We start from the raw sequence: 27,028 nt of genomic DNA, 5'->3' as shown, positions 1-27,028 counted from the left end.
GAGAGAGGGGGTAGGGAGAGAGAGAGGTGGGTAGGGAGAGAGAGAGAGGGGGGTAGGGAGAGAGAGAGGTGGGTAGGGAGAGAGAGGTGGGTAGGGAGAGAGAGAGGTGGGTAGGGAGAGAGAGAGGTGGGTAGGGAGAGAGAGGTGGGTAGGGAGAGAGAGAGGGGGGTAGGGAGAGAGAGAGGTGGGTAGGGAGAGAGAGAGGGGGGTAGGGAGAGAGAGAGGTGGGTAGGGAGAGAGAGGTGGGTAGGGAGAGAGAGAGGGGGGTAGGGAGAGAGAGAGGTGGGTAGGGAGAGAGAGAGGGGGGTAGGGAGAGAGAGAGGTGGGTAGGGAGATAGAGAGAGAGGGGGGTAGGGAGAGAGAGAGAGGGGGGTAGGGAGAGAGAGAGGGGGGGGGGGGTAATGAGAGAGAAGAGGAGAGAGAGGGGGGTAGGGAGAAAGAGGGGGTTAGGGAGAGAGAGAAGGAGGGGTAGGGACAGAGAGAGGGGGTAGAGAGAGAGATGAGGAGAAAGAAGGAGGGGTAGGGACAGAGAGAGGGGGTAGAGAGAGAGAAGGAGGGGTAGGGAGAGAGATGGAGGGGTAGGGACAGAGAGAGAGATGGAGGGGTAGGGACAGAGAGAGAGAGGGGGGGTAGGGACAGAGAGGAGGAGGGGTAGGGAGAGAAAGGAGGAGAGATGGACGGGAGGGTAGGGAGAGGTAGAGATTCAGAGAGCATATACTGTAATGCAGAGGTAGATGAGAGGAGAGAGAGTGTATGTGCGTGTATGCTTGTTCCTGTTTTATTTATTTTTTAATTTAAATGTTTTAATTTAACCTTTATTTAACTAGGCAAGTCAGTTAAGAACAAATTCTTATTTCCAATGACAGCCTAGGAACAGTGGGATCACTGCCTGTTCAGGGGTAGAACAACACATTTTTACCTTCTCAGCTCGGGGATTTGATCTAGCAACCTTTCGGTTATTAGTCCAACGCTCTAACCACTAGTCTACCTGCCTCTAACCACTAGGTTACCTACCTTCTCTAACCACTAGGCTACCTGCCTCTAACCACTAGGTTACCTACCTTCTCTAACCACTAGGCTACCTGCCTCTAACCACTAGGCTACCTGCCTCTAACCACTAGGTTACCTACCTTCTCTAACCACTAGGCTACCTGCCTCTAACCACTAGGCTACCTGCCTCTAACCACTAGGCTACCTGCCTTCTCTAACCACTAGGCTACCTGCCTCTAACCACTAGGTTACCTACCTTCTCTAACCACTAGGCTACCTGCCTCTAACCACTAGGTTACCTACCTTCTCTAACCACTAGGCTACATGCCTCTAACCACTAGGTTACCTACCTTCTCTAACCACTAGGCTACCTGCCTCTAACCACTAGGTTACCTACCTTCTCTAACCACTAGGCTACCTGCCTCTAACCACTAGGTTACCTACCTTCTCTAAACACTAGGCTACCTGCCTCTAACCACTAGGTTACCTACCTTCTCTAACCACTAGGCTACCTGCCTCTAACCACTAGGTTACCTACCTTCTCTAACCACTAGGCTACCTGCCTCTAACCACTAGGTTACCTACCTTCTCTAACCACTAGGCTACCTGCCTCTAACCACTAGGTTACCTACCTTCTCTAACCACTAGGCTACCTGCCTCTAACCACTAGGTTACCTACCTTCTCTAACCACTAGGCTACCTGCCTCTAACCACTAGGCTACCTGCCTCTAACCACTAGGCTACCTACCTTCTCTAACCACTAGGCTACCTGCCTCTAACCACTAGGTTACCTACCTTCTCTAACCACTAGGCTACCTGCCTCTAACCACTAGGTTACCTACCTTCTCTAACCACTAGGCTACCTGCCTCTAACCACTAGGTTACCTACCTTCTCTAACCACTAGGCTACCTGCCTCTAACCACTAGGTTACCTACCTTCTCTAACCACTAGGCTACCTGCCTCTAACCACTAGGTTACCTACCTTCTCTAACCACTAGGCTACCTGCCTCTAACCACTAGGTTACCTACCTTCTCTAACCACTAGGCTACCTGCCTCTAACCACTAGGTTACCTATCTTCTCTAACCACTAGGCTACCTGCCTCTAACCACTAGGTTACCTACCTTCTCTAACCACTAGGCTACCTGCCTCTACCCACTAGGTTACCTACCTTCTCTAACCACTAGGCTACCTGCCTCTAACCACTAGGTTACCTACCTTCTCTAACCACTAGGCTACCTGCCTCTAACCACTAGGTTACCTACCTTCTCTAACCACTAGGCTACCTGCCTCTAACCACTAGGTTACCTACCTTCTCTAACCACTAGGCTACCTGCCTCTAACCACTAGGTTACCTACCTTCTCTAACCACTAGGCTACCTGCCTCTAACCACTAGGTTACCTACCTTCTCTAACCACTAGGCTACCTGCCTCTAACCACTAGGTTACCTACCTTCTCTAACCACTAGGCTACCTGCCTCTAACCACTAGGTTACCTACCTTCTCTAACCACTAGGCTACCTGCCTCTAACCACTAGGTTACCTACCTTCTCTAACCACTAGGCTACCTGCCTCTAACCACTAGGTTACCTACCTTCTCTAACCACTAGGCTACCTGCCTCTAACCACTAGGTTACCTACCTTCTCTAACCACTAGGCTACCTGCCTCTAACCACTAGGTTACCTACCTTCTCTAACCACTAGGCTACCTGCCTCTAACCACTAGGTTTCCTACCTTCTCTAACCACTAGGCTACCTGCCTCTAACCACTAGGTTACCTACCTTCTCTAACCACTAGGCTACCTGCCTCTAACCACTAGGTTACCTACCTTCTCTAACCACTAGGTTACCTACCTTCTCTAACCACTAGGTTACCTACCTTCTCTAACCACTAGGTTACCTACCTTCTCTAACCACTAGGCTACCTGCCTCTAACCACTAGGCTACCTGCCTCTAACCAGTAGGCTACCTGCCTCTAACCAGTAGGCTACCTGCCTCCTCTAACCACTAGGCTACTTGCCTCCTCTAACCACTAGGCTACTTGCCTCCTCTAACCACTAGGCTACCTGCCTCCTCTAACCACTAGGCTACCTGCCTCCTCTCACCACTAGGCTACCTGCCTCCTCTAACCACTAGGCTACCTGCCTCCTCTAACCACTAGGCTACCTGCCTCCTCTAACCACTAGGCTACCTGCCTCTAACCACTAGGCTACCTGCCTCTAACCACTAGGCTACCTGCCTCTAACCACTAGGCTACCTGGCTCTAACCACTAGGCTACCTGGCTCTAACCACTAGGCTACCTGTCTCTAACCACTAGGCTACCTGCCTCTAACCACTAGCAAACACGGGAGAATACCAAGAGTGTGCAAAGCTTGCATCAAAGCAAAGGGTGGCTACTTTAAAGAATTTCAAATATAAAATACATTTTGATTTGTTTAACACTTTTTTTGGTTACCACATGATTCCATATGTGTTATTTCACAGTTTTCATGTCTTCACTGTTATTCTATATAGTAAAAATAAAGAAACGTTTTTGAATGAGTAGGTGTGTCCATACTTTTGACTGGTACTGTACATCAGTTATCTTCCAACCCTTAAAGCACTGATCAGAACCTTGTTGGGCCAACGATTTCTGCATTATGATGCATTAATATGACACTACAACATTCTATTACAGCCACGTTAGAACCCCATTAACATGACACTACAACATTCTATAACAGTCATGTTAGAACCCCATTAACATGACACTACAACATTCTATAACAGCCATGTTAGAACCCCATTAACATGACACTACAACATTCTATAACAGCCATGTTAGAACCCCATTAACATGACACTACAACATTCTATAGCAGCCATGTTAGAACCCCATTAACATGACACTACAACATTCTATTACAGCCATGTTAGAACCCCATTAACATGACACTACAGCATTCTATAGCAGCCATGTTAGAACCCCATTAACATGACACTACAACATTCTATAACAGCCATGTTAGAACCCCATTAACATGACACTACAACATTCTATAACAGCCATGTTAGAACCCCATTAACATGACACTACAACATTCTATAACAGCCATGTTAGAACCCCATTAACATGACACTACAACATTCTATAACAGCCATGTTAGAACCCCATTAACATGACACTACAACATTCTATAACAGCCATGTTAGAGCCCCATTAACATGACACTACAACATTCTATAACAGCCATGTTAGAACCTCATTAACATGACACTACAACATTCTATAACAGCCATGTTAGAACCCCATTAACATGACACTACAACATTCTATAACAGCCATGTTAGAACCCCATTAACATGACACTACAACATTCTATAACAGCCATGTTAGAACCCCATTAACATGACACTACAACATTCTATAACAGCCATGTTAGAACCCCATTAACATGACACTACAACATTCTATAACAGCCATGTTAGAACCCCATTAACATGACACTACAACATTTTATAACAGCCATGTTAGAACCTCATTAACATGACACTACAACATTCTATAACAGCCATGTTAGAACCCCATTAACATGACACTACAACATTCTATAACAGCCATGTTAGAACCCCATTAACATGACACTACAACATTCTATAACAGCCATGTTAGAACCCCATTAACATGACACTACAACATTCTATAACAGCCATGTTAGAACCCCATTAACATGACACTACAACATTCTATAACAGCCATGTTAGAACCCCATTAACATGACACTACAACATTCTATAACAGCCATGTTAGAACCCCATTAATATGACACTACAACATTCTATAGCAGCCATGTTAGAACCCCACTAACATGACACTACAACATTCTATAACAGCCATGTTAGAACCCCATTAACATGACACTACAACATTCTATAACAGCCACGTTAGAACACCATTAACATGACACTACAACATTCTATAGCAGCGATGTTAGAACCCCATTAACATGACACTACAACATTCTATAACAGCCACGTTAGAACCCCATTAACATGACACTACAACATTCTATAACAGTCATGTTAGAACCCCATTAACATGACACTACAACATTCTATAACAGCCACGTTAGAACCCCATTAACATGACACTACAACATTCTATAACAGCCATGTTAGAACCCCATTAACATGACACTACAACATTCTATAACAGTCATGTTAGAGCCCCATTAACATGACACTACAACATTCTATAACAGCCATGTTAGAACCCCATTAACATGACACTACAACATTCTATAACAGCCATGTTAGAACCCCATTAACATGACACTACAACATTCTATTACAGCCATGTTAGAACCCCATTAACATGACACTACAACATTCTATAACAGCCATGTTAGAACCCCATTAACATGACACTACAACATTCTATAACAGCCATGTTAGAACCTCATTAACATGACACTACAACATTCTATTACAGCCATGTTAGAACCCCATTAACATTACACTACAACATTCTATAACAGCCATGTTAGAACCCCATTAACATTACATGGGGAATGATGATATGTTACTGAATGTCTAGAATTGGAACAATATTCAACATTCTAAAAGTCTATGTAACGTGTTTCGTCTTCATACGAAGGAGAGTCGGACCAAAATGCAGCGTGTGGTTTACGATCCATGTTTATTAATAATACGAAACACGAATCTCCAATACAATACTACAAAACAAAACGTAACGAAAACCTAAACAGCCTATCTGGTGAAAAAACACATAGACAGGAACAATCACCCACAAACACACAGTGAAACCCAGGCTACCTAAATATGGTTCCCAATCAGAGACAATGACGAACACCTGCCTCTGACTGAGAACCATATCAGGCTGAACATAGAAATAGACAAACAAGACATGAAACATAGAATACCCACTCAGATCACACCCTGACCAATCAAAACATAGAAAATACAAAGTAAACTATGGTCAGGGCGTGACAGTACCCCCCCCCCCAAGGTGCGGACTCCGGCCGCAAAACCTGAACCTATAGGGGAGGGTCTGGGTGGGCATCTGTCCGCGGTGGCGGCTCTGGCGCTGGACGTGGACCCCACTCCATGACAGTTTTAATCCCCCTCCTAAACGTCCCTAAATAGGTTACCCACCACAATGATAACATGGGACAGAGGGACAGCTCGGGACAGAGGTAACTCGGGACAGATGGGTAGCTCAGCACTGAGAGGAAGCTCAGCACTGAGAGGAAGCTCAGCACTGAGAGGAAGCCCAGGCAGGTAGTAGAAACTACCAGAACCTGGCTGGCTGGCGGTTTCAGCAGATCCTGGTCGACTAGCAGATCTGGAAGAATCTGGTCGACTGGCGGATCTGGGAGAATCTGGTCGACTGGCGGATCTGGGAGAATCTGGTCGACTGGCGGATCTGGGAGAATCTGGTCGACTGGCGGATCTGGGAGAATCTGGTCGACTGGCGGATCTGGGAGAATCTGGACGACTGGCAGATCTGAGAGAGTCTGGACGACTGGCAGATCTGGAAGAGTCTGGACGACTGGCAGATCTGGAAGAGTCTGGTCGACTGGCAGATCTGGAAGAGTCTGGTCGACTGGCAGATCTGGAAGAGTCTGGTCGACTGGCAGATCTGGAAGAGTCTGGACGACTGGCAGATCTGGAAGAGTCTGGACGACTGGCAGATCTGGAAGAGTCTGGACGACTGGCAGATCTGGAAGAGTCTGGACGACTGGCAGATCTGGAAGAGTCTGGTCGACTGGCAGCTCTGGAAGAGTCTGGTCGACTGGCAGCTCTGGCTGCTCCATGCTGACTGGCTGCTCCATGATGACTGGTAGCTCTGGCTGCTCCATGCTGACTGGCTGCTCCATGCTGACTGGCAGCTCTGGCTGCTCCATGCTGACTGGCTGCTCCATGCTGACTGGCAGCTCTGGCTGCTCCATGCTGACTGGCTGCTCTGGCTGCTCCATGCTGACTGGCTGCTCCATGCTGACTGGCGGCCCTGGCTGCTCCATGCTGACTGGCGGCCCTGGCTGCTCCATGCTGACTGGCGGCCCTGGCTGCTCCATGCTGACTGGCGGCCCTGGCTGCTCCATGCTAACTGGCAGCTCTGGCGGCTCCTTGCAGACTGGCAGCTCTGGCGGCTCCTTGCAGACTGGCAGCTTTGGCGGCATCCTGCAGACAGGCAGCTCTGGCGGCTCCTTGCAGACTGGCAGCTCCATGCAGACTGGCAGCTCTATGCAGACTGGCAGCTCCTTGCAGACTGGCAGCTCCTTGCAGACTGGCAGCTCCTTGCTAACTGGCAGCTCTAAGCTAACTGGCAGCTCTATGCTAACTGGCAGCTCTATGCTAACTGGCAGTTCTGAACAGGCGGGAGACTCCGGCAGCGCTGTAGAGGCGGAAAGCTCTGACAGCGCTAAACAGGCGGGAGACTCCGACAGCGCTGGAGAGGAGGAGGGCTCCGACAGCGCTGGACAGGCGAGGCGCACTGTAGGCCTGATGCGTGGTACTGGCACTGGTGGTACTGGGCCAAGGACACGCACAGGAAGCCTGGTGCGGGGAGCTGCTACCGGAGGGCTGGGGTGTGGAGGTGGTACTGGAAAAACCGGACCGTGCAGGCGCACTGGGGCTCTTGAGCACCGAGCCTGCCCAACCTTACCTGGTTGAATGCTCACGGTCGCCCTGCCAGTGCGGCGAGGTGGAATAGCCCGCACTGGGCTATGCAGGCGAACCGGAGACACCGAGCGCAAGGCTGGTGCCATGTAAGCCGGCCCAAGGAGACGCACTGGGGACCAGCTGCGTAGAGCCGGCTTCATGGCATTAGGCTCGACGCTCAATCTAGCCCGGCAGACACGCGGAGCTGGAATATACCGCACCGGGCTATGCACCCGCACTGGAGACACCGTGCGCACCACTGCATAACACGGTGCCTGTCCGGTCTCTCTAGCCCCCCGGTAAGCACAGGGAGTCTGCTCAGGTCTCCTACCTGGCATAGCCATACTCCCTGTTAGCCCCCCCCCAAGAAATTTTTGGGGCTGCCTCTCAGGCTTCCATCCGCGTCGCCGTGCTGCCTTCTCATACCAGCGCCTCTCTGCTTTCACCGCCTCCATTCTACGGTAACCTTCCTCGCACTGCTCCAGCGAATCCCAGGCGGGCTCCGGCACTCTCCCTGGGTCGGCCGCCCACCTGTCGATCTCCTCCCAAGTAGTATACTCCATACTGTACTCCTCCTTGGGCTGTTCCTGTTGTTTCTTCTCCCGCTGCACCTTAGTGCGGCTACACTCCCCTGGTTTAGCCCAGGGTCCTCTCCCGTCGAGGATTTCCTCCCATGTCCAGAAATCCTTATTGCGCTTCTCCTCGCGCTGCTCCTGCCTGTTGACACGCTGCTTGGTCCGTTGGTGGTGGGTGATTCTGTAACGTGTTTCGTCTTCATACGAAGGAGAGTCGGACCAAAATGCAGCGTGTGGTTTACGATCCATGTTTATTAATAATACGAAACACGAATCTCCAATACAATACTACAAAACAAAACGTAACGAAAACCTAAACAGCCTATCTGGTGAAAAAACACATAGACAGGAACAATCACCCACCAACACACAGTGAAACCCAGGCTACCTAAATATGGTTCCCAATCAGAGACAATGACGAACACCTGCCTCTGACTGAGAACCATATCAGGCTGAACATAGAAATAGACAAACAAGACATGAAACATAGAATACCCACTCAGATCACACCCTGACCAATCAAAACATAGAAAATACAAAGTAAACTATGGTCAGGGCGTGACAGTCTAATTCTCTAAATTAGTTCCCATGTTGGTCCCGTGTTTCATGAGCTGAAATAAAAGATCCCAGAAATGTTCCATACAAAGCTTATTTCTCAGTTTTTTTTACATTCCTGTCAATGAGCATTCCATCCACCTGATAGGTGTGGCATATCAAGAAGCTGATTAAACAGCATGATCATTACACAGTTATGGGGGTCTTGTGCTGGGGACAGTAAAAGGCCACTCTAAAATGTGCAGTTTTGTCACAGTTGTCTCAAGTTCTCTTTTTTGGGGGGGAATTTTACCCCCTTTTCTCCCCAATTTTGTGGTATCCAATTGCTGTTAGTAGTTACTATCTTGTCTCATCGCTACAACTCCCGTACGGGCTCGGGAGAGACGAAGGTTGAAAGTCATGCGTCCTCCGATACACAACCCAACCAAGCCGCACTGCTTCTTAACACAGCGCGCATCCAACCCGGAAGCCAGCCGCACCAATGTGTCGGAGGAAACACCGTGCACCTGGCGACCGTGTCAGCCTCCACTGCGCCCGGCCCGCCACAAGAGTCGCTGGTGCGCGATGAGACAAGGACATCCCTACCTGCCAAACCCTCTCTAACCTGGACGACGCTAGGCCAATTGTGCGTCGCCCCACGGACCTCCCGGTCGCGGCCGGCTGCGACAGAGCCTGGGCGCGAACCCAGAGTCTCTGGTGGCACAGCTAGCACTGCGATGCAGTGCCCTAGACTGTTGTCTCAAGTTAAGTGAAAGTGCAATTGGCATGCTGACTGCAGGAATGTCCACTAAAGCTGTTGCCAGATCATTAAATGTTTGTTTATCTACCATAAGCCCCCTCCAACATCGTTTTAGAGAACGTGGCAGTACGTCCAACCGGCCTCACAACCGCAGACCACATGTCTGGCGTCGTGTGGGCGAGCGGTTTGCTGATGTCAACGTTGTAAACAGAGTGCCCCATGGTGGCGGTGGGGTTATGGTATAGGCAGGCATAAGCCACGGACAACGAACACAATTGCATTTTATCGATGGCAATTTGAATGCACAGAAATACTGTGACGAGATCCTGAGGCCCATTTCCTTTCAGGTATCTGTGACCAACAAGATGCATATCTGTATCCCCAGTCATGTGAAATCCATAGATTAGGACCTAATGAATTTATTTAAATTGACTGATTTCCTCATATGAACTGTAACTCGCTGAAATTGTTGCGTTTATATATTTGTATATAGGGCTCTGGCCCTGTTATATTGTTGTCCAGTATATAGGGCTCTGGCCCTGTTATATTGTTGTCCAGTATATAGGGCTCTGGCCCTGTTATATTGTTGTCCAGTATATAGGGCTCTGACCCTGCCTGTCACAATGAGCCGTGCTCAATTCTGAGCACATACTGTACTCTGCCATACTGTGTATTTCTGCTAGCTTGTCCCCTTTAATCTCTGCAGCATATGGTACTGCAAGCCTTGGGGAGCGAAAGAGGGAGGGAGGGGTGCTGGCTTTCAGCCGAGAAGAAACAAATATGACAGGCTAGGAGTCTTCTCTGTCTGTCTGTCCCGGCCCGCCCGTCCGTCCGTCTCCAGTACCTTCTAGTTCAGGTGTAGTTGCCTGTCTAGTTCAGGTGTAGTTGCCTGTCTAGTTCAGGTGTAGTTGCCTGTCTAGTGCAGGTGTAGTTGCCTGTCTAGTCCAGGTGTAGTTGCCTGTCTGGTCCAGGTGTAGTTGTATGTCTAGTCCAGGTGTAGTTTTCTGTCTGTCCCGGCCCGTCCGTCCGTCCGTCTCCACTACCTTCTAGTCCAGGTGTAGTTGTCTGTCTAGTTCAGGTGTAGTTGTCTGTCTAGTTCAGGTGTAGTTGTATGTCTAGTTCAGGTGTAGTTGTCTGTCTAGTTCAGGTGTAGTTGCCTGTCTAGTTCAGGAGTAGTTGCATGTCTAGTTCAGGAGTAGTTGTCTGTCTAGTCCAGGTGTAGTTGTCTGTCTAGTCCAGGTGTAGTAGTCTGTCTAGTTCAGGTGTAGTTGCCTGTCTAGTCCAGGTGTAGTTGCCTGTCTAGTCCAGGTGTAGTTGCATGTCTAGTTCAGGTGTAGTTGCATGTCTAGTTCAGGTGTAGTTGCCTGTCTAGTTCAGGTGTAGTTGTCTGTCTAGTTCAGGAGTAGTTGCCTGTCTAGTTCAGGTGTAGTTGTCTGTCTAGTTCAGGTGTAGTTGTCTGTCTAGTTCAGGTGTAGTTGTCTATCTAGTCCAGGTGTAGTTGTCTGTCTAGTTCAGGTGTAGTTGTCTGTCTAGTTCAGGTGTAGTTGTCTGTCTAGTTCAGGTGTAGTTGTCTGTCTAGTTCAGGTGTAGTTGTCTGTCTAGTTCAGGTGTAGTTGTCTGTCTAGTCCAGGTGTAGTTGTCTGTCTAGTTCAGGTATAGTTGCCTGTCTAGTTCAGGTGTAGTTGCCTGTCTAGTTCAGGTGTAGTTGTCTGTCTAGTTCAGGTGTCGTTACCTGTCTAGTTCAGGTGTAGTTGTCTAGTTCTGCTGGCTTAAAGCTCCTAGGAGAAACAGTTCAGTCATATAGGCCTACATTGTGTCACGTTAAGATGGCGTCACTCCTAAGCAACCCTAGTCCCTCAGCGCAGGTGGGAATCGACGCGCTATCGTACTATAGGCCTATAGTTGACTCCTGATAAATGCAGATGGTTTGCTACTGTCATGAGAGACAGAGCTTGCACTTAACCTGGAGTAAGGAGCATGGAAGTAGAATAGTATAATTCCCAGTGAGGCTGATGCGGAGGCAAACTGCTGTGACAACCAGCTCTCACAGTCTCACGTCAGAATTAGACGTTCCTACTAGGTTTTTTCTAACGTCAAATTTTCAAAGGTGTTTAAACATCAAATTGAAAAAGTATTTAAGGTTAAGTTCAGGCATTAACGCCGGATAAATAAATACATGACTTTACATCACTGGATTCGAACATATAACCTTTGAATTCGGAGGCAGTTGCTTAAGGTAACAGTGCTCACTGTTGCCCTTTGTGGCTGCTTTCCACTTAATCTGCCGACGTCCTCATGGATGTACGTCAAATACTGACTTGTATCACGAGTGACCTGGCTGGCTGTGAAGCCCTCTAGAGGTAGGGAGAGAGCTACTCTAGCTGAATAATGTCATATTTTCTCTCTCTCGTTCTCGCTCTTCCTCTCGTTCTTTCTCCCTCTCGTTCTCGCTCTTCCTCTCGTTCTTTCTCCCTCTCCCTCTCTCTCTCCCTCTCGTTCTCTCTCTCCCTCCAGTTCTCTCTCTCTCGTTCTCTCTCTCGTTCTCTCCCTCTCGTTCTTTCTCCCTCTCGTTCTTTCTCCCTCTCGTTCTTTCTCCCTCTCGTTCTCTCTCTCTCGTTCTCTCTGTCTCGTTCTTTCTCTCTCCCTCTCGTTCTTTCTCCCTCTCGTTGTCTCTCTCTCATTCTCTCTCTCTCGTTCTTTCTCCCTCTCTTTCTCGTTCTCTCTCCCTCTCGTTCTTTCTCCCTCTCGTTCTCGCTCTCTCGTTCTCTCCCTCTCGTTCTCTCTCTCTCGTTCTTTCTCTCTCGTTCTCTCTCTCTCGTTCTCTCTCTCTCGTTCTCTCTCTCTCGTTCTCTCTTTCTCTCTCATGCCACTCAACCTGATCGGCTTAAGTGAAGTAGGTCTCCTGCTGTGTAAAATAGGAGAGAGTAAATCGGTCTACGTCCTCCCTGGACTAAATGTCTTGTCAGAAATTGTTATAATCAACGTCAAGTACAGGACGCCTGTGAGTTGCTATTTGTTATAAAACTGCTACAGTACTTTAATTAGGTGCTCACAATGTGCTACTCTATAATAACTACAACTCACATTAAATGTAATGAATTCTAGGTAATTTAAAAGCTTTTCTAGTAGTTCTATAGATGTGTAATAATGAGACTCTACTCTCTCTTTCAGGACAGTTCCATATTCTATAGTTCTAAGGTTCCATATTCTATAGTTCTAGGGTTCCATATTCTATAGTTCTAAGGTTCCATATTCTATAGTTCTAGGGTTCCATATTCTATAGTTCTAAGGTTCCATATTCTATAGTTCTAGGGTTCCACATTCTATAGTTCTTAGGTTCCATATTCCAACATGTTCCTACTCATCCATAGAACATGAGCCAGTCAACACCAGCTGCTAGTTAAACATAACAGAACAGAAGACAGGCAATGTGGTGTTGCGCTCTCTCTCTCTCTGTGTGTGTGTGTGTGTGTGTGTGTGTGTGTGTGTGTGTGTGTGTGTGTGTGTGCGTGTGTGTGAGTGAGGCAGAACAGTGGAAAAAATAACAGAATTGGTCTGACTGTAAACGCAGCCATAGAAAGCTATCCTAGAGAAAAGCCAAGATGACAGATGGATAGAATTATATAGAGAAATAGAAAAGAGAGAGAGAGAAGACAACGAGAAAGATAGAGGAGGGAGGGAAGGGAAGGAGAGAAAGAATTAGCAGCAAGACTTGTTACCACAAGAAAAGGGCAACCAGTGAAGTACAAACACCATTGTAAATACAACCCATATTTATGTTGATTTATTTTCCCTTTTGTACTTTAACCATTTGTACATAATTACAACACTGTATAAAGACATAGTATGACATTTGAAATGTATTTATTCTTTTGGAACTTTTGTGAGTGCAACGTTTACTGTTAATTCTTCTTGTTCATTTCACTTTTGTTTATTATCTATTTCACTTGTTTTGGCAAACATATGTTCATCGACCCTGGGTCTCGACCCCGCCCTGTGCAACTGGGTCCTGAACTTCCTGACGGGCCGCCCCCAGGTGGTGAGGGTAGGCAACAACATCTCGACCTCGCTGATCCTCAACACTGGGGCCACACAAGGGTGCGTTCTGAGCCCTCTCCTGTACTCCCTGTTCACCCACGACTGCGTGGCCACGCATGCCTCCAACTCAATCATCAAGTTTGCGGACGACACAACAGTGGTAGGCTTGATTACCAACAACGACGAGACGGCCTACAGGGAGGAGGTGAGGGCCCTCGGAGTGTGGTGTCAGGAAAATAACCTCACACTCAACGTCAACAAAACTAAGGAGATGATTGTGGACTTCAGGAAACAGCAGAGGGAGCACCCCCTTATCCACATTGATGGGACAGTAGTGGAGAGGGTAGTAAGTTTTAAGTTCCTCGGCGTACACATCACAGACAAACTGAATTGGTCCACCCACACAGACAGCGTCGTGAAGAAGGCGCAGCAGCGCCTCTTCAACCCCCGAAATTCGGCTTGTCACCAAAAACACTCAAACTTCTACAGATGCACAATCGAGAGCATCACCGCCTGGTACGGCAACTGCTCCGCCCACAACCGTAAGGCTCTCCAGAGGGTAGTGAGGTCTGCACAACGCATCACCGGGGGCAAAACTACTTGCCCTCCAGGACACCTACACCACCCGATGTCACAGGAAGGCCATAAAGATCATCAAGGACAACAACCACCCAAGCCACTGCCTGTTCACCCCGCTATCATCCAGAAGGCGAGGTCAGTACAGGTGCATCAAAGCTGGGACCGAGAGACTGAAAAACAGCTTCTATCTCAAGGCCATCAGACTGTTAAACAGCCACCACTAACATTGAGTGGCTGCTGCCAACACACTGACTCAACTCCAGCCACTTTAATAATGGGAATTGATGTAAAATATATCACTAGCCACTTTAAACAATGCTACTTAATATAATGTTTACATACCCTACATTACTCACCTCATACGTATATGTATATACTGTACTCTATATCATCTACTGCATCTTTATGTAATACATGTATCACTAGCCACTTTAAACAATGCCACTTCATATGTTTACATACCCTACATTACTCATCTCATATGTATATACTGTACTCTATACCATCTACTGTATCTGCCTATGCCGTTCTGTACCATCACTCATTCATATATCTTTATGTACATATTCTTCATCCCTTTACACTTAAGGTAGTAGTTTTGGAATTGTTAGGTTAGATTACTCATTGGTTATTAATGCATTGATATTATAGATACATAGATATTACTGCACTGTCGGAACTAGAAGCACAAGCATTTCGCTAAACTCGCATTAACATCTGCTAACCATGTGTATGTGACAAATAACATTTGATTTGATTTGAGATAATTAACAACAATGACAAGTGGTTTGATGAAATGGAGAAACCTGTCCAACCAAAAACACAGAGACCAAGAAAACCTGAGTCTACGCCTTCACTATGGTGAATCACTAAAACAATACAGAAATACACTACAGAAAAAAGAAGGAACAGCACGTCAGAAATCAGCTCAATGTAACTGAAGAATCCATAGACTCTAACCACTTCTGGGAAAAACACTAAACGAACAACAACACGAAGAGTCACCTTTTATGTAATGATTTTACTACCTTGCTTGGGGGACATTTATTTTGAAGGTATAAATAACGAGGGACAGACAGCGACTGACAGGTTGTCACACACGTCACAGTTACAAATAGTAGCTAGCTAGAAAGATTTCAAAGAAAAGCGAAGTACCTTTATTGAGGTATTGAGGGAAAGCTGTGTGCTTAGTGTGCAAAGCATCGCTGTCTGGAAAGACTACAACTTGTCCTGACACTTCCAGACGAAGCATGCAGAGAAATATAGGAATATTTGTGCATCGAAAGAGTTGCTTTCTCAGTTGAAAGAGGAGTTTGATTCATTGCAGTCAATGAAGAGCACAACCAGGGAAATATTTATTGGAGGAGGTTAACAAGTGTGTGGCAAAGCTGGGACTGAGTTTTGAAAAGTTATCCAGTGTGACCACTAATGGGTGCCCAAACCTGACAGGAAGAAGAAAACGTTGGCCTTTTGAAAAGGATCAAGTAGCTGAACTCGATTAAAACAAAAATTGTCGTAAATGTCTGAAAATGATCCATGTCGTGGATACAGTCACTAAAGTGGTAAACTTCAAAAGAGGAAAATCTGCATGTGTTTTAATGAAAGTTTAAGTTTTATCGAGTACTATTAGCATTTGGCATTGCGCACTTCCATTTCCTGTTGACTAGGTGGGACGCTAGCGTCTCACATGGCTCTAAGAGGTTTTAAACCACAGGCAGTTTGTCTCACTGTTGGATGAGACAGAGATCATGGAGATCTCCCCTACCACACAAACATGAGAGATGGCTGAATTTGGGGAAGGTGCTTAAAATGTTGTGGGACCTGAAGTCGGAGGTTGCGGAGTTTTTGCAAATGAAAGGCAAATATGTGTATTTCCCTCAACTGCCAGATAAAGAATGTGGTTGTCTGATTTTGCCTTCACTGTGGACATCATGGCCCTCATGAATGAACTGAATTCCAAACTACAAGGGATCGGCCATTGTCAAAGCCTTCAAGGGAAAATTACTCCTCCTGACCCGAGAAGTAGAAGCCAACAATCTGACCCACCTTCCGACACTACTGGTCTGTTCACTATCAGATGACAACAATCTGACCCACCTTCCGACACTACTGGTCTGTTCACCATCAGATGACAACAATCTCACCCACCTTCCGACACTACTGGTCTGTTCCCTATCAGATGACAACAATCTCACCCACCTTCCGACACTACTAGTCTGTTCCCTATCAGATGACAACAATCTCACCCACCTTCCGACACTACTAGTCTGTTCACAATCAGATGACAACAATCTGACCCACCTTCCGACACTACTGGTCTGTTCACTATCAGATGACAACAATCTGACCCACCTTCCGTCACTACTGGTCTGTTCACTATCAGATGACAACAATCTGACCCACCTTCCGACACTACTGGTCTGTTCACTATCAGATGACAACAATCTGACCCACCTTCCGACACTACTGGTCTGTTCACTATCAGATGACAACAATCTGACCCACCTTCCGACACTACTGGTCTGTTCACTATCAGATGACAACAATCTGACCCACCTTCCGACACTACTGGTCTGTTCACTATCAGATGACAACAATCTGACCCACCTTCCGACACTACTGGTCTGTTCACTATCAGATGACAACAATCTGACCCACCTTCCGACACTACTGGTCTGTTCACTATCAGATGACAACAATCTGACCCACCTTCCGACACTACTGGTCTGTTCACTATCAGATGACAACAATCTGACCCACCTTCCGTCACTACTGGTCTGTTCACTATCAGATGACAACAATCTGACCCACCTTCCGACACTACTGGTCTGTTCACTATCAGATGACAACAATCTGACCCACCTTCCGACACTACTGGTCTGTTCACTATCAGATGACAACAATCTGACCCACCTTCCGTCACTACTGGTCTGTTCACTATCAGATGACAACAATCTGACCCACCTTCCGACACTACTGGTCTGTTCACTATCAGATGACAACAATCTGACCCACCTTCCGACACTACTGGTCTGTTCACTATCAGATGACAACAATCTGACCCACCTTCCGACACTACTAGTCTGTTCCCTATCAGATGACAACAATCTGACCCACCTTCCGACACTACTGGTCTGTTCACTATCAGATGACAACAATCTGACCCACCTTCCGACACTACTGGTCTGTTCACTATCAGATGACAACAATCTGACCCACCTTCCGACACTACTGGTCTGTTCACTATCAGATGACAACAATCTGACCCACCTTCCGACACTACTGGTCTGTTCACTATCAGATGACAACAATCTGACCCACCTTCCGACACTACTGGTCTGTTCACTATCAGATGACAACAATCTGACCCACCTTCCGACACTACTGGTCTGTTCACTATCAGATGACAACAATCTGACCCACCTTCCGACACTACTGGTCTGTTCACTATCAGATGACAACAATCTGACCCACCTTCCGACACTACTGGTCTGTTCACTATCAGATGACAACAATCTGACCCACCTTCCGACACTACTGGTCTGTTCCCTATCAGATGACAACAATCTGACCCACCTTCCGACACTACTGGTCTGTTCCCTATCAGATGACAACAATCTGACCCACCTTCCGACACTACTGGTCTGTTCCCTATCAGATGACAACAATCTGACCCACCTTCCGACACTACTGGTCTGTTCCCTATCAGACGACAACAATCTGACCCACCTTCCGACACTACTGGTCTGTTCCCTATCAGATGACAACAATCTGACCCACCTTCCGACACTACTGGTCTGTTCACTATCAGATGACAACAATCTGACCCACCTTCCGACACTACTGGTCTGTTCACCATCAGATGACAACAATCTGACCCACCTTCCGACACTACTGGTCTGTTCACCATCAGATGACAACAATCTGACCCACCTTCCGACACTACTGGTCTGTTCACTATCAGATGACAACAATCTGACCCACCTTCCGACACTACTGGTCTGTTCACTATCAGATGACAACAATCTGACCCACCTTCCGACACTACTGGTCTGTTCACTATCAGATGACAACAATCTGACCCACCTTCCGACACTACTGGTCTGTTCACTATCAGATGACAACAATCTGACCCACCTTCCGACACTACTGGTCTGTTCACCATCAGATGACAACAATCTGACCCACCTTCCGACACTACTGGTCTGTTCACTATCAGATGACAACAATCTGACCCACCTTCCGACACTACTGGTCTGTTCACTATCAGATGACAACAATCTGACCCACCTTCCGACACTACTGGTCTGTTCACTATCAGATGACAACAATCTGACCCACCTTCCGACACTACTGGTCTGTTCCCTATCAGATGACAACAATCTGACCCACCTTCCGACACTACTGGTCTGTTCCCTATCAGATGACAACAATCTGACCCACCTTCCGACACTACTGGTCTGTTCCCTATCAGATGACAACAATCTGACCCACCTTCCGACACTACTGGTCTGTTCCCTATCAGATGACAACAATCTGACCCACCTTCCGACACTACTGGTCTGTTCACTATCAGATGACAACAATCTGACCCACCTTCCGACACTACTGGTCTGTTCACTATCAGATGACAACAATCTGACCCACCTTCCGACACTACTGGTCTGTTCACTATCAGATGACAACAATCTGACCCACCTTCCGACACTACTGGTCTGTTCACCATCAGATGACAACAATCTGACCCACCTTCCGACACTACTGGTCTGTTCACCATCAGATGACAACAATCTGACCCACCTTCCGACACTACTGGTCTGTTCACTATCAGATGACAACAATCTGACCCACCTTCCGACACTACTGGTCTGTTCACTATCAGATGACAACAATCTGACCCACCTTCCGACACTACTGGTCTGTTCACTATCAGATGACAACAATCTGACCCACCTTCCGACACTACTGGTCTGTTCACTATCAGATGACAACAATCTGACCCACCTTCCGACACTACTGGTCTGTTCACTATCAGATGACAACAATCTGACCCACCTTCCGACACTACTGGTCTGTTCACTATCAGATGACAACAATCTGACCCACCTTCCGACACTACTGGTCTGTTCACTATCAGATGACAACAATCTGACCCACCTTCCGACACTACTGGTCTGTTCACTATCAGATGACAACAATCTGACCCACCTTCCGACACTACTGGTCTGTTCCCTATCAGATGACAACAATCTGACCCACCTTCCGACACTACTGGTCTGTTCCCTATCAGATGACAACAATCTGACCCACCTTCCGACACTACTGGTCTGTTCCCTATCAGATGACAACAATCTGACCCACCTTCCGACACTACTGGTCTGTTCCCTATCAGATGACAACAATCTGACCCACCTTCCGACACTACTGGTCTGTTCACTATCAGATGACAACAATCTGACCCACCTTCCGACACTACTGGTCTGTTCCCTATCAGATGACAACAATCTGACCCACCTTCCGACACTACTGGTCTGTTCACTATCAGATGACAACAATCTGACCCACCTTCCGACACTACTGGTCTGTTCACTATCAGATGACAACAATCTGACCCACCTTCCGACACTACTGGTCTGTTCCCTATCAGATGACAACAATCTGACCCACCTTCCGACACTACTGGTCTGTTCACTATCAGATGACAACAATCTGACCCACCTTCCGACACTACTGGTCTGTTCACTATCAGATGACAACAATCTGACCCACCTTCCGACACTACTGGTCTGTTCACTATCAGATGACAACAATCGATCTGACCCACCTTCCGACACTACTGGTCTGTTCACCATCAGATGACAACAATCTGACCCACCTTCCGACACTACTGGTCTGTTCACTATCAGATGACCAGCGGAAGAAGTATACATTTCAGCTGCGTCTCTTTGAACGGTGAGTTTTCTCATTGTTTTGAGGATTTCAAAGTGTTAGAAAATGACATGCTGGTTTCCTCTCCTTTCAATGTGGATAATGTTCCCAGTGACCTGCAACTTGAGCTGATCCATCTTCAGTCTGATGCAGTGATTGGAGAACTATTCAAAACAATGTCACTGAGGTTCTATGCATCTCTCTCGAACAAAACTGTCTAAAGAATAGGAGTCAGCTCAGAAGATGTTTGGGTCAACCTATGTATGTGAACAGACAGATCATCTCTTACCGACTCTCACCTCTCAGCAATCCGGCGCATAGTGACATCCGGAACTACACCTGACTTCGCTGCTCTCGTCAATGCCCATTAGACTCAAACTGATTGAGTAGTTTAAATGTAATTTTCACACCAGCCTTCACTTTGGCTCCTCCTCCTGTCTAGGCGTTTGGCGTCGCCGGCCGTCTAGCTGCTGCCGAACCTGCTGCTGGCAAACGCCCTTCACTCATCAACCCCGGACTGGTCTCGTCATAATTACACACACCAGGTTCCAATCCCCACTCTATCACTGTATATACAGTTGAAGTCGGAAGTTTACATACACTTAGGTTGGAGTCATTAAAACTAGTTTTTCAACCATTCCACTAACTATCTTGTTAACAAACTATAGTTTTGGCATGACGGTTAGGACATCTACTTTGTGCATGACATAAGTAATTTTTCCAACAATTGTTTACAGACAGATTATTTCATCTATAATTCACTGTATCACAATTCCAGTGGGTCAGAAGTTTACATACACTAAGTTGACTGCGCCTTTAAACAGCAAGGAAAATTACAGAAAATTATGTCATGGCTTTAGAAGCTTCTGATAGACTAATTGACATCATTTGAGTCAATTGGAGGTGTACCTGTGGATGTATTTCAAGGCCTACCTTCAAACTCAGTGCCTCTTTGCTTGACATCATGGGAAAATCAAAAGAAATCAGCCAAGACCTCAGAAAAAAATTGTAGACCTTCACACGTCTGGTTCATCCTTGGGAGCAATTTCCAAATGCCTGAAGGTACCACGTTCATATAATAATAAAATCATAAATAAACACCATGGGACCACGCAGCCGTCATACCGCTCAGGAAGAAGATGCGTTCTGTCTCCTAGAGATGAACGTACTTTGGTGAGAAAAGTGCAAATCAATCCCAGAACAACAGCAAAGGACCTTGTGAAGATGCTGGAGGAAACAGGTACAAAAGTATCTATATCCACACTAAAATGAGTCCTATATTGACATAACCTGAAAGGCCGCTCAGCAAGGAAGAAGCCACTGCTTCAAAACCACCATAAAAAAGACAGACTACGGTTTGCAACTGCACATGGGGACAAAGATTGTGCTTTTTGGAGAAATGTCCTCTGGTCTGATGAAACAAAAATAGAACTGTTTGGCCAGTGTACTGCTACAGCTAGTGAACTGCTCCTGCTAGTGTACTGCTACTGCTAGTGTACTGCTCCTGCTAGTGTACTGCTAGTGTACTGCTAGTGTACTGCTACTGCTAGTGTACTGCTACTGCTAGTGTACTGCTCCTGCTAGTGTACTGCTAGTGTACTGCTCCTGCTAGTGTACTGCTCCTGCTAGTGTACTGCTCCTGCTAGTGTACTGCTAGTCTACTGCTAGTCGACTGCAAGTGTACTGCTAGTGTACTGCTCCTGCTAGTGTACTGCTACTGCTAGTGTACTGCTACTGCTAGTGTACTGCTACTGCTAGTGCACTGCTACTGCTAGTGTACTGCTAGTGCTAGTGTACTGCTACTGCTAGTGTACTGCTAGTGTACTGCTACTGCTAGTGTACTGCTAGTGTACTGCTACTGCTAGTCGACTGCTAGTGTACTGCTACTGCTAGTGTACTGCTAGTGTATTGCTTGTGTACTGCTACTGCTAGTGTACTGCTACTGCTAGTGTACTGATACTGCTAGTGTACTGCTAGTGTACTGCTAGTGTACTGCTACAGCTAGTGTACTGCTAGTGTACTGATTGTGTAATGCTAGTGTACTGCTACTGCTAGTGTACTGCTACTGCTAGTGTACTGATAGTGTACTGGTAGTGTACTGCTACTGCTAGTGTACTGCAAGTGCAAGTGTACTGCTAGTGTACTGCAAATTATAGTGTACTACTACTACTAGTGTACTGCTAGTGTACTGGTAGTGTACTGCTACTGCTAGTATACTGCTAGTGTACTGCTAGTGTACTGCAAATGATAGTGTACTGCCAGTGTACTGCTACTGCTAGTGTACTGCTAGTGTACTGCTAGTGTACAGCTAGTGCTAGTGTACTGCTAGTGTACTGGTAGTGCTAGTGTACTGATAGTGTATTGATAGTGTACTGCTACGGCTAGTGTACTGGTAGTGCTAGTGTACTGATAGTGTACTGCTACTGCAAGTGTGCTGATAGTGTACTGCTACTGCTAGTGTACTGCTAGTGTACTGCTACTGCTAGTGTACTGCTAGTGTACTGCTACTGCTAGTGTACTGCTACTGCTTGTGTACTGCTACTGCTAGTGTACTGCTACTGCTAGTGTACTGCTAGTGTACTGCTACTGATAGTGTACTGCTACTGATATTGTACTGCCACTGCTAGTGTACTGCTAGTGTATGGCTGGTGTACGGCTACTGCTAGTGTACTGCTACTGATAGTGTGCAGCTAGTGTACTGATACTGCTAGTGTATTGCTAGTGTACTGCTAGTGTACTGCTACTGCTAGTGTACTGCTAGTGTACTGCAAGTGCTAGTGTACTGCTAGTGTACTGCAAATGATAGTGTACTACCAGTGTACTGCTACTGCTAGTGTACTGCTAGTGTACTGCTACTGCTAGTATACTGCTAGTCTACTGCTAGTGTACTGCAAATGATAGTGTACTGCCAGTGTACTGCTACTGCTAGTGTACTGCTAGTGTACAGCTAGTGCTAGTGTACTGCTAGTGTACTGGTAGTGTACTGCTAGTGTACTGCTACTGTTAGTCTGCTGCTAGTGTACTGGTAGTGTACTGCTAGTGTACTGGTAGTGCTAGTATACTGCTACTGTTAGTCTACTGCTAGTGTACTGCTACTGCTAGTCTACTGCTAGTGTACTGCTAGTGTACTCCACCCTCTCAGGGCTGGGCGTCTCAGGCTCTATCAGATCCTCCTCTCCACCCTCTCAGGGCTGGGCGTCTCAGGCTCCACCCTCTCAGGGCTGGGCATCTCAGGCTCTATCAGATCCTCCTCTCCACCCTCTCAGGGCTGGGCGTCTCAGGCTCCACCCTCTCAGGGCTGGGTGTCTCAGGCTCTATCAGATCCTCCTCTCCACCCTCTCAGGGCTGGGCGTCTCAGGCTCCACCCTCTCAGGGCTGGGCGTCTCAGGCTCTATCAGATCCTCCTCTCCACCCTCTCAGGGCTGGGCGTCTCAGGCTCCACCCTCTCAGGGCTGGGTGTCTCAGGCTCTATCAGATCCTCCTCTCCACCCTCTCAGGGCTGGGCGTCTCAGGTTCTCCACACTACTGGACTGCATCCTACCTGGCAGTCCGCTCCTACCATGTGAGGTGGAGAGGATCTTTGTCTGCACCACGTACTCTCACTACTGGTGTCCCCCATGGCTCGGTTCTTGGCCCTCTCGTCTGGACTACTGCAACTCGCTGTTGGCTGGGCTCCCCGCTTGTGCCATCAAACCCCTGCAACTAATCCAGAACGCTGCAGTCCACCTGGTGTTAAACCATCCCAGGTTCTCCCATGTCACCCTGCTCCTCTGCACTCTCCACTGGCTTCCAGTCCAAGCTCACATCCACTACCAGACCATGGTGCTTACCTACGGAGCAGCAAGAGGAACTGGCCCTCCCTACCTTCAGGCTATGATCAAACCCTACACCCCAACCTCTGGTCTCTTGACTCTACCTCTACTACAGGAGGGCAGCTCCCACTCAGCCCAGTCCAAACTGTTCTCTGTCCTGGCACCCCAATGGTGGAACCAGAATCCCCCTGAAGCTAGGACAGCAGAGTCCCTGCCCATCTCCCTTTTCAAACTGTATCTTAAATAATCCTCTGTCTCACCCTTAACCAGCACTTGCACTTGACCCTTCCCCCTTTCTAACTCTGACTCTACTGATAGCTACTTTATTGAGGAAAAATGGACTTTCTATGCCTGTGATATGTGGTTGTTCCACCTAGCTACAGTTGTCCCACCTAGCTACAGTTGTCCCACCTAGCTAGAGTTGTCCCACCTAGCTAGAGTTGTCCCACCAAGCTAGAGTTGTCCCACCTAGCTAGAGTTGTCCCACCAAGCTAGAGTTGTCCCACCAAGCTAGAGTTGTCCCACCCAGCTAGAGTTGTCCCACCCAGCTAGAGTTGTCCCACCAAGCTAGAGTTGTCCCACCAAGCTACAGTTGTCCCACCAAGCTAGAGTTGTCCCACCAAGCTAGAGTTGTCCCACCAAGCTAGAGTTGTCCCACATAGCTAGAGTTGTCCCACCTAGCTAGAGTTGTCCCACCTAGCTAGAGTTGTCCCACCTAGCTAGAGTTGTCCCACCTACCTAGAGTTGTCCCACCAAGCTAGAGTTGTCCCACCAAGCTAGAGTTGTCCCACCAAGCTAGAGTTGTCTGTTTGAGTGATGAGGTACAGGAGGGGGCTATCTCTTAAGACGAATACACTGTAAATAGATCTGGATTAGAGTGTCTGCTAAATGACTAAAATGTCAATGTAGTGCACTATATAGGGAATAGGGCTCTAGCATTCCAGAGGGACATCAGAGACTGTAACGTTCTTTGCTTCACGGAAACGTGGCTTACTGGAGAGACGCAATCCGAAGCGGTGCAGCCAACAGGTTTCTCCACGCATCGCGCAGACAGGAAAAAACATTCTGGTAAAAAGAGGGGCGGGGGCGTATGCCTTATGACTAACGTGACATGGTGCGATGAAAGAAACATACAGGAACTCAAATCCTTCTGTTCACCTGATTTAGAATTCCTCACAATCAAATGTAGACCGCATTATCTACCAAGAGAATTCTCTTCGATTATAATCACAGCCGTATATATCCCCCCCCAAGCAGACACATCGATGGCTCTGAACGAACTTTATTTAACTCTCTGCAAACTGGAAACAATTTATCCGGAGGCTGCATTCATTGTAGCTGGGGATTTTAACAAGGCTAATCTGAAAACAAGACTCCCCAAATTTTATCAGCATATCGATTGCGCAACCAGGGGAGGAAAGACCTTGGACCATTGTTACTCTAACTTCCGCGACGCATATAAGGCCCTGCCCCGCCCCCCCTTTCGGAAAAGCTGACCACGACTCCATTTTGTTGATCCCTGCCTACAGACAGAAACTAAAACAAGAGGCTCCCACGCTGAGGTCTGTCCAACGCTGGTCCGACCAAGCTGACTCCACACTCCAAGACTGCTTCCATCACGTGGACTGGGAGATGTTTCGTATTGCGTCAGATAACAACATTGACGAATACACTGATTCGGTGTGCGAGTTCATTAGAACGTGCGTTGAAGATGTCGTTCCCATAGCAACGATTAAAACATTCCCTAACCAGAAACCGTGGATTGATGGCAGCATTCGTGTGAAACTGAAAGCGCGAACCACTGCTTTTAATCAGGGCAAGGTGTCTGGTAACATGACCGAATACAAACAGTGCAGCTATTCCCTCCGCAAGGCTATCAAACAAGCTAAGCGCCAGTACAGAGACAAAGTAGAATCTCAATTCAACGGCTCAGACACAAGAGGCATGTGGCAGGGTCTACAGTCAATCACGGACTACAGGAAGAAACCCAGCCCAGTCACGGACCAGGATGTCTTGCTCCCAGGCAGACTAAATAACTTTTTTGCCCGCTTTGAGGACAATACAGTGCCACTGACACGGCCTGCAACGAAAACATGCGGTCTCTCCTTCACTGCAGCCGAGGTGAGTAAGACATTTAAACGTGTTAACCCTCGCAAGGCTGCAGGCCCAGATGGCATCCCCAGCCGCGCCCTCAGAGCATGCGCAGACCAGCTGGCCGGTGTGTTTACGGACATATTCAATCAATCCCTATACCAGTCTGCTGTTCCCACATGCTTCAAGAGGGCCACCATTGTTCCTGTTCCCAAGAAAGCTAAGGTAACTGAGCTAAATGACTACCGCCCCGTAGCACTCACATCCGTCATCATGAAGTGCTTTGAGAGACTAGTCAAGGACCATATCACCTCCACCCTACCTGACACCCTAGACCCACTCCAATTTGCTTACCGCCCAAATAGGTCCACAGACGATGCAATCTCAACCACACTGCACACTGCCCTAACCCATCTGGACAAGAGGAATACCTATGTGAGAATGCTGTTCATCGACTACAGCTCGGCATTCAACACCATAGTACCCTCCAAGCTCGTCATCAAGCTCGAGACCCTGGGTCTCGACCCCGCCCTGTGCAACTGGGTACTGGACTTCCTGACGGGCCGCCCCCAGGTGGTGAGGGTAGGCAACAACATCTCCTCCCCGCTGATCCTCAACACTGGGGCCCCACAAGGTTGCGTTCTGAGCCCTCTCCTGTACTCCCTGTTCACCCACGACTGCGTGGCCACGCACGCCTCCAACTCAATCATCAAGTTTGCGGACGACACAACAGTGGTAGGCTTGATTACCAACAACGATGAGACGGCCTACAGGGAGGAGGTGAGGGCCCTCGGAGTGTGGTGTCAGGAAAACAACCTCACACTCAACGTCAACAAAACTAAGGAGATGATTGTGGACTTCAGGAAACAGCAGAGGGAACACCCCCCTATCCACATCGATGGAACAGTAGTGGAGAGGGTAGCAAGTTTTAAGTTCCTCGGCATACACATCACAGACAAACTGAATTGGTCCACTCACACAGACAGCATCGTGAAGAAGGCGCAGCAGCGCCTCTTCAACCTCAGGAGGCTGAAGAAATTCGGCTTGTCACCAAAAG

General features: G+C 47.5%; 1 protein-coding gene across 1 annotated transcript in view; it reads right to left on the bottom strand.

Moving 5' to 3' along the window:
* The window catches only part of LOC139376509 (adenylate kinase isoenzyme 5-like), a 122,607-nt gene that overhangs the window by 20,615 nt on the left and 74,964 nt on the right, over window positions 1–27,028 (bottom strand). The gene's annotated exons all lie outside the window — the stretch shown is intronic.

The sequence above is a fragment of the Oncorhynchus clarkii genome, chromosome 20 (assembly GCF_045791955.1).
Source record: "Oncorhynchus clarkii lewisi isolate Uvic-CL-2024 chromosome 20, UVic_Ocla_1.0, whole genome shotgun sequence".
Lineage (NCBI taxonomy): Eukaryota > Metazoa > Chordata > Actinopteri > Salmoniformes > Salmonidae > Oncorhynchus > Oncorhynchus clarkii.
The sequence above is the reverse complement of the archived record's forward strand: the minus strand, read 5'-3'. Positions and strand labels throughout refer to the sequence as shown.